The sequence below is a fragment of the Tursiops truncatus genome, chromosome 5 (genome assembly GCF_011762595.2).
Source record: "Tursiops truncatus isolate mTurTru1 chromosome 5, mTurTru1.mat.Y, whole genome shotgun sequence".
Classification (NCBI taxonomy): Eukaryota; Metazoa; Chordata; class Mammalia; order Artiodactyla; family Delphinidae; genus Tursiops; species Tursiops truncatus.
The window spans coordinates 92,811,732-92,824,689 of NC_047038.1; positions in this window are offsets into that span (position 1 = coordinate 92,811,732).

Genomic DNA, 12,958 nt, shown 5'->3' on the forward strand with positions numbered 1-12,958 from the left:
AGCTCAGTGGCTTGGTGCTGCACCAGAGAGCCTGAGGTCCAGAGAGACATCAGAGGGAGCAAGAGATTATGAGTGCCAGAAAAAGAAACAGGCAAACCTCTCTACCTGGGAAATTACATGTACAAGGCCAGAGAAGACATATCCTCAGAAAGTTTGAAAGGGCTCCAGAATCTCTACCCAGGCTGATTGGTGAAAGTCTTCCCCTGTACAAAGGCAGTCTGTAAAGAATAGGAGAGGTGGCTGTTCTTTCAAATACCCAAATCCCAGCAAAATATAACAAGGCATATGAAGCAACAGAGAAACATGACACAGTCAATGGAACCAAATAAATCTGCAGAAACTGACCCTAAGAAATGGAAATCAGTTAATTACGTGGTAAAGAATTTAAGATAACCATCTTAAAGAAGCTCAGTGGGCTACAAGATAACACAGACAACTAAAAAAAAAAAAAGAAAAAATCAGGAAATGATATACGACCCAAAATCAGAATATCAACAAAGAGACAGAAACTATTAAAAAGAACCGAAGAGAAAGTCTGGAGCTGAAGAATACAATAATTGAATTCAACGATTCAGTAGAGGGTTTCAAAAGCAGACTTGATCAAGCAGAAGAAAGTATCAGTGAACTCAAAGAATCTATAGGAAAGGAAACATTCCACTAGCAAAGGCAAACACATAATAAAAACTGTGGATTAACCACTTAAATAAGATAGTACAAAGATTAAAAGACAAAAAAATTGTAAAATCAACTATAACTACAATAAATAGTGAAGGGATAAACATGAAGATATAAAATATGACCTCAGAAACACAAAAGCAGGGACATCCCTGGTGGTCCAGTGGTTAAAACTTTGCCTTCCACTGCAGGGCGTGTGGGTTCGATCCCAGGTCGGGGAGCTAAGATCCCACATGCCTCATGGCCAATAAACCAAAACATAAAGCAGAAGCAATATTGTAACAAATTCAATAAAAGACTAAAACTGGTCTACATCAAAAAAAAAAAAAAGCTTAAAAAAACCCCACAAAAGTGGGGGAGGTGAGTAAAAAAATGTAAATCTTTTAGAATGTACTTGAACTTAAAGGACTACCAGTTTAAAACAAATAGATATAGTTATAGGTCAACACACGTGAACCCCGTGGTAACCAAAAACCAAAAACCTACCATAGATACACAAAAACAAGACATAAAGGAACACAAGTATATCACTAAGGGATCCATCAAACCACAAGGGAAGAAACTAAGAGAAGAAGAAATGAACAGAAAAGAACTAAAAAAACACCCAGAAAATAAGTAACAAAATGGCAATAAAAACATACCTATCAATAATCACTTTAAATGTCAGTGGACTAAATGCTCCAATCAAAAGACATAGGGTGACTGACTGGATTAACAAACAAGACCCATCTATATGCTGCTTACAAGAGACTCCCTTCAGAGCTAAAACACAGACTGAAAGTGAGGGAATGGAAAAAGATATTTCATGCATATGGAAATGACAAGAAAGTTGGGGTAGCAGTTCTCTCATATCAGACAAAATTGACTTTAAAACAAAGTCTATAACAGAAGACAAAGAAGGTCATTATATAATGACAAAAGGATTAATACAAGAAGAGGATATAACGCTTGTTAACATATATGCACCTAATACAGGAGTACCTAAATATATAAAGCAAATATTAACAGACATAAAAGGAGGAATTGACAGTAATAAAGTAATAGTAGGGGACTTTACCACTCCACTTACATCAATGAATAGTTCTTCCAGATAGAATCCAGACAGAAAATCCATAAGGAAACAGTGAACATAAATGACACATTAAACCAGTTGGACTTAATAGATATCTACAGGACAGTCCATCCCAAAACAGCAGAATACACATTCTTTCAAATGAACATGGAATGATCTCTAGGGTAGATCACAAAAGAAGTCTCAACAAATTTAAGAGGATAGAAACTATATCAAGCATTTCTTCTGACCACAGCATCATAAAACTAGAAATCAATTACAGGAAGAAAAATGAGAAAAACACAAACACATGGAAACTAAAACACATACTACTAAAAAAACCCACAATGGATCAATGAAGAAATCAAAGAGGAAATCAGAAAATACCCTGGGATAAATAAAAATGAAAACAAAACTTTTCAGATCTATGGGATGCAACAAAAATAGTTCTAAGAAGGAAGCATATAGCAATACAGGCCTACCTGAAGAAACAAGAAAAATCTCAAATGAACAACCTAACCCACCAACTAAAGGAATTAGAAAAAAAAAGAACAAACAAAGCCCAAAGTCAGCAGAAGGCAGGAAATAAAAAAGATCACAGAGGAAATAAATAAAATAGAGACCAATAAAACAATAGAAAAGGTCAATGAAACCAAGATCTAGTTTCTTGAAAAGATAAACAAAATTGGTAAGTCTCTAGCCAGGCTCATCAAGAAAAAAAGAGAGAGAAAATAAAATAAAGAATAAAATAAAGAAATAAAATAAATAAAGAAAATAAAAAATGAAAGAGGAGACATAACAATCAATACCACAGAGATTCAAAAAATCATTAAAGAATACTACAAACAGTTACATGACAACAAACTGGACAACCTAGAAGAAATGGACAAATTTCTACAAACACACAACCTTCCAAAACTGAATCATGAAGAAATAGACAAACTGAAAAGACTGCTCACTAGCAGTAAAATTGAATTTTTAATAAAAAAAAAAACCTCCCAGCACACAGAAGTCCAGGACCAACAGCTTCACAGAGGAATTCTACCAAAAATATAAAGAGGTAATACCTGCCCTTCTCAAACTATTCCAAAAAACATTAAAGAGCACAGAACATTCCCAAATTCATTATACAAGACCTCCATTACCCTGATACCAAAAGCAGACAAAGATACTTTTTAAAAAAGAAAGAGGGTTTCCCTGGTGGTGCAGTGGTTGAGAGTTCGCCTGCCGATGCAGGGGACGCAGGTTCATGCCCCGGTCCAGGAAGATCTCACATGCCGTGGAGCAGCTGGGCCCGTGAGCCATGGCTGCTGAGCCTGCAAGTCTGGAGTCTGTTTCTCCACAACAGGAGAGGCCACAACAGTGAGAGGCCCGTGTACCACAAAAAAAAAAAAAAAAAAAAAAAAAAGAAAAGAAAAGAAAATTACAGGCCAATATCTCTGATGAGTAAAGATGCAAAATCCTCAACAAATTATTAGCAAACCAAATTCAACAATATATAAAAAGGGTCACACACCATAATCAAGTGGGATTTGTTCCAGAGATGTGACATTGGTTCAATATTCTCAAATCAATCAATGTGATACATCATAATAACAAAGGAAGGATAAAAATCACATGATCAACTCAATAGACGCCAAAAAAGCATTTGACAAAATTCAACATCCATTCATTATAAAAACTCTCATCAATGTTTGTACAGAGGGAACATATTTCAACATAACAAAGGCCATTTATGACAAACCCACAGTTAACATCATACTCAAAAGTAAAAAAAGCTGAAAGCTTTTCCTCTAAAATCAGGAACAAGATAGGGATGCTCACTCTCACCACTTCTATTTAACATAGTATTGGCATTCCTAGCCACAGCAATCAGATAAGAAAAAGAAACAAAAGGCATCTAAATTGAAAGGGAAGTTAACTGTCACTATTTGCAGGTGACATGATTATATATATATAGAGAGAGAGAGAGAGAAAACCCTATAGTCTCACACACAAAAAAACTATTATAACTAATAAATTCAGTAAAGTTGCAGGATACAAGATTAATATACAGAATCTGTTGCTTTTCTATACAGTAATAATGAACCATCAGAAAGAGAATTCAAGAAAACAATCCGATGTATAATTGCATCAAAGAAAATAATATACCTAGGAATAAACTTAACCAAGGAGGTGAAAGACTTATACTCTGAAAACTATGAGACTGATAAAGGGAACTGAAAATGGCAGAAATAAATGTAAAGATATGCCATGTTCATGGATTGGAAGGATTAATATTGTTAAAATGTCCATACTACCCAAATGTAAACCCACATAAAAATACCCATGATTTTTTTCACAGAACTAGAACAAATAACCCAAAAATTTATATGGAACCACAAAAGACCCCAAATTGCCAAAGCAATCTTGAGAAAAAAGGACAAAGCTGAAGGTATCACACTCCCTGACTTCAGACTATACTCCAAAGCTCCAGTTATCAAAGCAATATGGTACTGGCACAAAAAACAGACGTAGAGATCAATGGAACAGGATAGAAAGCCCAGCAATAAACCTACACATCTATGATCAACTAACCTACAACAAAGGAGGCAAGGATATACAATGGAGAAAAGACAGTCTCTTCAATAAGTGGTGCTGGGAAAACTGGACAGCTACATGTAAAAGAATGAAATTAGAACCTTTGCTCACACCATATACAAAAATAAAATCAAAATGGTTTAGAGACCAAGTGTAAGACCAGAAACTGCAAAACTCCTAGAAGAAAATATAGGCAGAACACTCTTTGATGTAAATCATAGCAATATTTTTTGCACCTGTTTCTTAAGGCAAAGGAAACAAAAGCAAAAATAAACAAATGGGACCTAACTAAATGTAAATGCTTTTGCACAGGAAAGGAAACCATCAACAAAACAAAAAGTCAACCTACTCAATGAGAGGAAAAAGTTTGCAAATGATATGATTAATAAGGGTTTAATATCCAAAATATATAAACAGCTCATATAACTCAACATCAAAAACACAAACAATCTGATTTTTTTTAATGGGCAGAAGACCTGAATAGACATTTTTTCCAAAGAAGACACACAGCTGGCCAACAGGCACATGAAAAGATGCTCAACATCACTAATCATCAGAGAAATGCAAATCAAAGCCACAGTGAGATTATCACCTCACACTTGTCAGAATGGCTATCATCAAAAAGTCTACAAATAACAAATGTTGGTGAGGGTGTGGAGAAAAGGGAACACTTGTACACTGCTGGTGGGAATGTGAATTGGTACAGTCACCATGGAAAACAGCATGGGGTTTCCTCAAAATAATGAAAATAGAACTACCATATGACCCAGCAACTCCACCCCTGGGTATATATTCAAAGAAAACAACAACACTAATTCGAAAAGATACATGCACCCCGATGTTCATAGCAGTGTTATTTACAATAGCCAAGGTATGGTAGCAACATAAGTGCCCATCACCAGGTGAATGAATAAAGAAGACGTGGTATATATATACAATGAAATATTACTCAGTCTTAAAAAATAATGAAATTCTGCCATTTGCAACAATGTAGATGGACCTAGAGGGTATTTTGCTTTGTGAAATAAGTCAGAGAAGACAAATACTGTGTGTTATCTTATATGTGGAATCTAAAAAATAACACGAATGAATATAACAAAAGAGAAACAGACTCACAGATACAGAGAACAAACTTGTGGTTACCAGTGGGGAGAGGAAAGGGGGAAGGGGCTAGATAGTGGTAAGGGATTTAGAGGTACAAACTACTATGTACAGAATAAATAAGTTACAAGAACATATTGTACATTACAGGGAATATAGTATTTTAATTTTAAATATAATGTATAAAAATTTTGAATCACTATGTTGTACACCTGAAACTAACATAATATTATAAATCAACTATATTTCAATTTAAAAAATAGATTGTTATACTATAAAATGTTTCAGATAATCTCCATGGTAGGAAAATACCTAGAGAATGAGAACAGAATCACAGTCTGCACTGTAAAAAACCAACCAAACACAAAGGAAGACACTGAGAGAGAAATAAGACATAAAGAAAAAATTGACAAAATGGCAATAGTAAGTCCTTCCCTATCAGTACTTTACATATAAATGGATTAAACGTCCCAAATCAAAAGACATCAAATGACTAAAATGGATTTTAAAAAAAGATTCAACTATATGCTGTCTACAAGAGACTCACTTTAGATGTAAGGACACACATAGGCTGAAAGTGAAAGAAGAGAAAAAGATAGTCCATGCAAATGGTAACCAGAAGAGAGCCGGGGTGGTAATAATTATGTCAGCAGAGACTTTAAGTCAAAAACTGTCACAAGAGATAAAGAAGGACATTATGTAATTATAAAAGGTCAATTCATGAGGAAGATTTAATAATTATAAATATATATGCACTAACATCAGAGCACTCCAATATGTGAAGCAAACATTGACAGAAACGAAGGAAGAAATAGGCAGTAACACAATAATAATAGTAGATTCCACACCCCACTTTCAATAATGGATAGACCAACCAGACAGAAGATCAGTAAGGGGAAACAGTAAGGGGAAACAGAGGACTTACACAATACTAGAGACCAACTGGACCTAACAGATATACACAAAATTCTGTTCAATAGCAGAACACAAATTCTTCTCAAGGATACATGGAACATTCTACAGGATAGAGCACATGTTAGGCCACAAAAAAGTCTTAACAAATTTAAGAAGATTGAAATCATACTAAGTATCTTTTCCTTTCACAATGGAATAATATTAGAATTCAATAGCAAAATAAAAACTGGAAAATTCGCAAATATTTGGTAATTAAACAACACACTCTTGAACAACAAATGGGTTAAAGAAGAAGTCTCGAGGGAAATTAGAAAATATCATGTGATGAATGGAAATGATAATACAACATATCAAAACTTCCAGGATGCAGCAATAGCAGCACTAAGTTTATCGTTAGTAAATGCCTACATTAAAGAAGAAAGATCTCCACTCAATAACCTTACTTTATATTTCAAGGAAATAGAAAAAGTAGAACAAACTAAGCCCACACTTAGCAAAAGGAAGGAAATAATAAAGATTAGAGCCAAAATAAATGAAATAAAGAATAGAAAAAAGTCAATAAAACTAAGAGCTGGTTTTTGAAAATATAAACAAAATTGACAGACTCTTAGCTAGATTAAGAAAAAAGAGAGAAGGCAACACAAATAAGAAATGGGAGAGGAGATGTTTCAACTGATGCCACAAAAATAAAAAGGATTATAAAAGACTACTATGAACAATTATATGTCAGCAAATTGAATAATCTAGGAAAAATGAATAAATTCCTAGAAACATACAATCTACTGAGACTGAATCAGGAAGAAATAAAAAATCTGAACAGACTTATAACTAGTAGGGAGACTGAATCATTAATCAAAAACCTCCCAACAAAGAAAAGCCCTGGACTTGACAGCTTTACTGGAGAAGTCTACCAAACATTTAAAGAAGAATTAAACTAATCCTTCTCAAATTCTTCTAAATATTAAAAAGAAGGGAGCACTTCTAAACACATCTTATGAGGCCAACATACCAAGGCCAGACAAAGATACTATAAGAAAAGACAAATTCAGACCAATACCCCTGATGAATATTGATGTGAAAATCCTCAACAAAATACTAGCAAACTGAACTCAACAGCACATTAAAAGGATTATACACTACAACAGAATGAGATTTATTACGATCCTGGAATGAGATGAGATTTATTACTACAGTCCTGGAATGCAAGGATGCTTCAATATACAAAAGTCAATCAATGTAATATACTACATTAATAGAATGAAGAGGGAAAGGCCACATGATCATCTCAATTGAAGCAAAAAAGCACTTACGAAATGTAACACCCTTTCATGATAAAAACACTCAACAAAGTAGAAGGAAACTACCTCAACAGAATAAAAGCCATATATGAAAAACCCACAGCAAACCTCTTATTTTTCTTATTTTGTGAAATAAGCCAGTCATATGAAGACAGATATTACATAATTCCCTACGAGGTATGTAAAATAGTTGAACTTTTAGAAACAAAACAATAGAATTGTGGTTGCCAGGGACTAGGGGGAGGAAGAAAAGGGGAGTTTCTGTTCAGTGAGTACAGAGTTTTTGGTTTTGCATAGAGTTTATACTATTGTATCGTACACTTAAAAATGGTTGAGAGTAAATTTTGTTATATTTTTTTTACCACAATTTAAAAAAAGTGTCCCAGTTAAGTCATATGTTATACCTAGGTTAAGTTATGTTATGTTATATGGTCTCCCTACCAATGACACATAGCTAAGTCATTCAAGTAATCTGAAGCAAGCCATCTCCAACACTCCTCCCCAACTTACTCCAGAGAATGAATCACTCAGATCTGTGTTTTATGATAAATCTGCCTGAGGTGGGGGAAATATATAAACTTCCATGACTTTCCGTGCTCTTTGCGTGTGCTCTTCCCCAGTTTGAAAAGGGCATGGCTTATCTGGGGAACTAGTCCATCTGTTGTGGCAGGGAAATAAGGGCTGAAGGGTTAGGAAGAAGGTGAGTTTGGAAAGGTCCAACGTTGTGCAAGTCCTTTCAAAATCTGACCCCGTCCAAAAAGTGGGAAGTTTATCCTCTAGTCAATGGAAAAATCTCTAAAAAGTTTCCACAGCAGTGAGTGACAAGATCCCATTTGTGTTTTTAGAAAAATAATTCTGACAACTGCAAAGGATGGATTGGCAAGGGCAGAGTTGGTATGACTCAGCTGGTGTCATCTATACTTTTGCAAAAACTTCTTAAAGAAATTGTGGAAGGGATGAATTTAGGAGATGTTTTTGAGGTAGGATTAAGAGGATATGGTGACTGACAGTAATGGAATGAACTGAAAAGCATTTGAAGGAATAAATGTAATTCACCTGGCATAGGGCCTGACACATAGTAGCAACTAATACATATTAATTTCCCCATTACTTAGAAGTACATATGCTTTACAAGTAGCATAATTGTTCTGTTACTTGGTTGCTGGAATAACTAGGATTCTTCTTTTAAAAATAAATACACGCATACCACATTTTATTGCACTTTGCTTTATTGTACTTGGCAGATATTGCATTTTTTAGAAATGGAAGGTTTGTGGCAACTTTGTGTTGTCAGATGACGGTTAGCATTTTTTATCAATAAACTATTTTTTAATTAAGGTATGTACATTGTTTCTTTTTTTTAGATACAATGCTATTGCACACTTAATAGACTATAGTATAGTGTAAATATCACTTTTTATATGCACTGGGAAACCAAAAAACTTGGGTGCCTTGCATTATTGTGATATTTGTGGTATGGAATCAAACCTGAATTACCGCCGAGGTATGCCTGTAATATATTTTCATCTGGGAAAAAAATTTTAATACAATGGAAATAGAAACAACCAGTCAGGAAAACTTTTTGTAATCTTTGGCAAAATTGAGTCAAATTGAATATACTCATATCCTAAGACCATGCAACTCCACTTCTGTTTATAATCCCTGCAGAAAGTCTCATGTATGTGAAAACTGAGAACCAAGAACCAACCAAAATGTCCATAAAGAGGAAAATGGATAATGAACTGTAGACTATTCATATAATGGTATGCTATATAGTACTTATGAGCATGGATAAATCCCAAAAGTATATTAGGCAAAACAAAAAAGTTGCAACGAGATATGTATGATACCACTTAAGGTTTAAAACCTGTTAAACAATACTATGTAATAAATAAGAGAAGAGGCTTGTATAAAGGAGGAGTGCATAGAAGGTCTTAATTACAATTATGACATTTAACGTCTTTGAAAGAAGGGCTTGCACAGATAGAGCATAATGTTAAGATTTGATAGAGGTACATACACTGGTGTTCATTACCAGATTCTCTATACTTTTTTTTTTAACATCTTTATTGGAGTATAATTGCTTTACAATGTTGTGTTAGTTTCTGCTGTATAACAAAGTGAATCAGCTTCACTGATGTATACATGTATCTCTATATCCCCTCCCTCTTGCATCTCCCTCCCATCCTGCCTATTTCACCCCTCTAGGTGATCAAAAAGCACCGAGCTGATCTGCCCGTGCAATGCAGTTGCTTCCCACTAGCTATCTATTTTACATTTGGTAGTGTATATATGTCAATGCTACTCTTTTACTTCATCCCAGCTTACCCTTCCTCCTCCCCGTGTCCTCAAGTCCATTCTCTACATCTGCGTCTTTATTCCTGTCCTGCCCTTAGGTTCATCAGAACCATTTCTTTTTTTTTTTTTTAAATTCTATATATATATGTGTTAGCATACGGTATTTGTTTTTCTCTAACTTACTTCACTCTGTGTGACAGACTCTAGGTCCATCCACCTCACTACAAATAACTCAATTTCATTTCTTTATATGGCTGAGTAATATTCCATTGTATATATGTGCCACATCTTCTTTATCCATTCATCTGTCAATGGACACTTAGGTTGCTTCCATGTCCTGGCTATTATAAATAGAGCTGCAATGAACATGGTGGTACATGACTCTTTTTGAATTATGGTTTTCTCAGGGTATATGCCCAGAAGTGGGATTGCTGGGTCGTATGGTAGTTCTATTTTTAGTTTTTTATGGAACCTCCATACTGTTCTCCATAGTGGCTGTATCAATTTACATTCCCACCAACAGTGCAAGAGGGTTCCCTTTTCTCCACACTCTCTCCAGCATTTATTGTTTGTGGATTTTTTGATGATGGCCATTCTGACCAGTGTGAGGTGATACCTCATTGTAGTTCTGATTTGCATTTCTCTAGTGATTAGTGATATTGAGCATCCTTTCATGTGTTTGTTGGCAATCTATATATCTTCTTTGGAGAAATGTCTATTTAGGTCTTCTGCCCATTTTTGGATTGGGTTGTTTGTTTTTTTGATGTTGAGCTGCATGAGCTGCTTGTAAATTTTGGAGATTAATCCTTTGTCAGTTGCAAATATTTTCTCCCATTCTGAGGTTTGTCTTTTCGTCTTGTTTATGTTTTCCTTTGCTGTACAAAAGCTTTTAAGTTTTGTTAGGTCCCATTTGTTTATTTTTGTTTTTATTTCTATTTCTCTAAGAGGTGGGTCAAAAAGGATCTTGCTGTGATTTATGTCAAAGAGTGTTCTTCCTATGTTTTCCTCTAAGAGTGTTTTATAGTGTCTGGCCTTATATTTAGGTCTTTAATCCATTCTGAGTTTATTTTTGTGTATGGTGTTGGGAAGTGTTCTAATTTAATTCTTTTACATGTAGCTGTCCAGTTTTCCCAGCACCACTTATTGAAGAGGCTGTCTTTTCTCCATTGTATATTCTTGCTTCCTTTATCAAATATAAGGTGACCATATGTGCGTGGGTTTATCTCTGGGCTTTCTATCCTGTTCCATTCATCTATCTTTCTGTTTTTGTGCCAGTACCATACTGTCTTGATTACTGTAGCTTTGTAGTATAGTCTGAAGTCAGGGAGCCTGATTCCTCCAGCTCCGTTTTTCTTTCTCAAGATTGCTTTGGCTATTCGGGGTCTTTTTTGTTTCCATACACATTGTGAAATTTTTTGTTCTAGTTCTGTGAAAAATGCCATTGGTAGTTTGATAGGGATTGCACTGAATCTGTAGATTGCTTTGGGTAGTATAGTCATTTTTACAATGTTGATTCTTCCAATCCAAGAACATGGTATATCTGTGTTTGGATCATCTTTCTTTCATCAGTGTCTTATAGTTTTCTGCATACAGGTCTTTTGTCTCTTTAGGTAGGTTTTTTCCTAGGTAGTTCATTCGTTTTGTTACGATGGTAAATGGAAGTGTTACCTTAATTTCTCTTTCAGATTTTTCATTAGTGTATAGGAATGCAAGAGATTTCTGTGCCTTAATTTTGTATCCTGCTACTTACCAAATTCATTGATTAGCTCTAGTAGTTTTCTGGTAGCATCTTTAGGATTCTCTATGTATAGTATCATATAGTGAAACTTAATGTCTTTTCTGATTTCTATTCATTTTATTTCTTTTTCTTCTCTGATTGCTGTGGCTAAAACTTCCACAACTATGTTGAATAATAGTGGTGAGAGTGGGCATCCTTGTCCTGTTCCTGATTTTAGAGGAAATGGTTTCAGTTTTTCACCATTGAGAATGATGTTGGCTGTGGGTTTGTCATATATGGCCTTTATTATGTTGAGGTAAGTTCCCTCAATGCCTACTTTCTGGAGAGTTTTTATAGATTCTCTATTCTTATTCATATGTTTGAGACATTTGCAGTAAGAATTTTAAAATGAAGTACAGTAGTCAAATGTCTACTGTCCTCTAAGCTGCAGAATAATATTGTGTCCAGTATTTGCTAAAGCTGCAGGACAGAAACTAGGTCACATTTTTAACCTTGAATGGTCTCTGTAGAAACAGCAAACACCTTGGTGCACCGGACATGGAGTTCTGAGAAACTAGTGCTCATCTGGCTCTGATCTTGGGCAACTCAATAATTCTCTTGTGACCTTGAGCAATTCATTTAACTCTGGTCATCAATTTCCTCCTCTTCTTCAACCAGTACAGCTTAAATCCCCTTGAATTCAGAAGAGAGCCTGAATGTTACAGTGAATCTTAAAAATAATAACAAGGATAGCTTACCATTATTGCTACATGCCAGAGATTCTGGTAAGCACTTTAATTAGGAGGATTAAAAGGTACAATGCATTTGTGTCCTGTTATTATCTCTAATCTATACATCAGAAAACTGAGGCTTAGAAAGGTTAAATAACTTGCCAGTGACACACAGACAAAGCAGGAATTTTAACCCAGATGTATCTGTCACTTTCTCACTCTAATACCCATGCATGGCCTTAACCAGACCCGAGGATCTTTGCTTGGTCAGACCCACACTATTAGTAAGTACCCCTCCTAATATTCGGAGTAGGGTGGCCACGTAACTTATTTGCCAAACTGCGACACTGAGAGTAAAAGGGGCACTATTAATAATTATGCCAGGCATAAACCAGGACTGTCCCAAGCAAACTAGAACACATGGTCAACACAGTTTTTACTCTCCAGCAAACAAGTTCCAGCAGGCTTTTTAGAGATTCCATACAAGCACAGTGGTTTTCTAGTAGCAATCAAACAGGTCATTTAGATGCCCAGTCTAAGCGTCTGCTGCTCTAGTAGCACCAGAAGTCCTCCCAACCCAGCTGACAGAAAT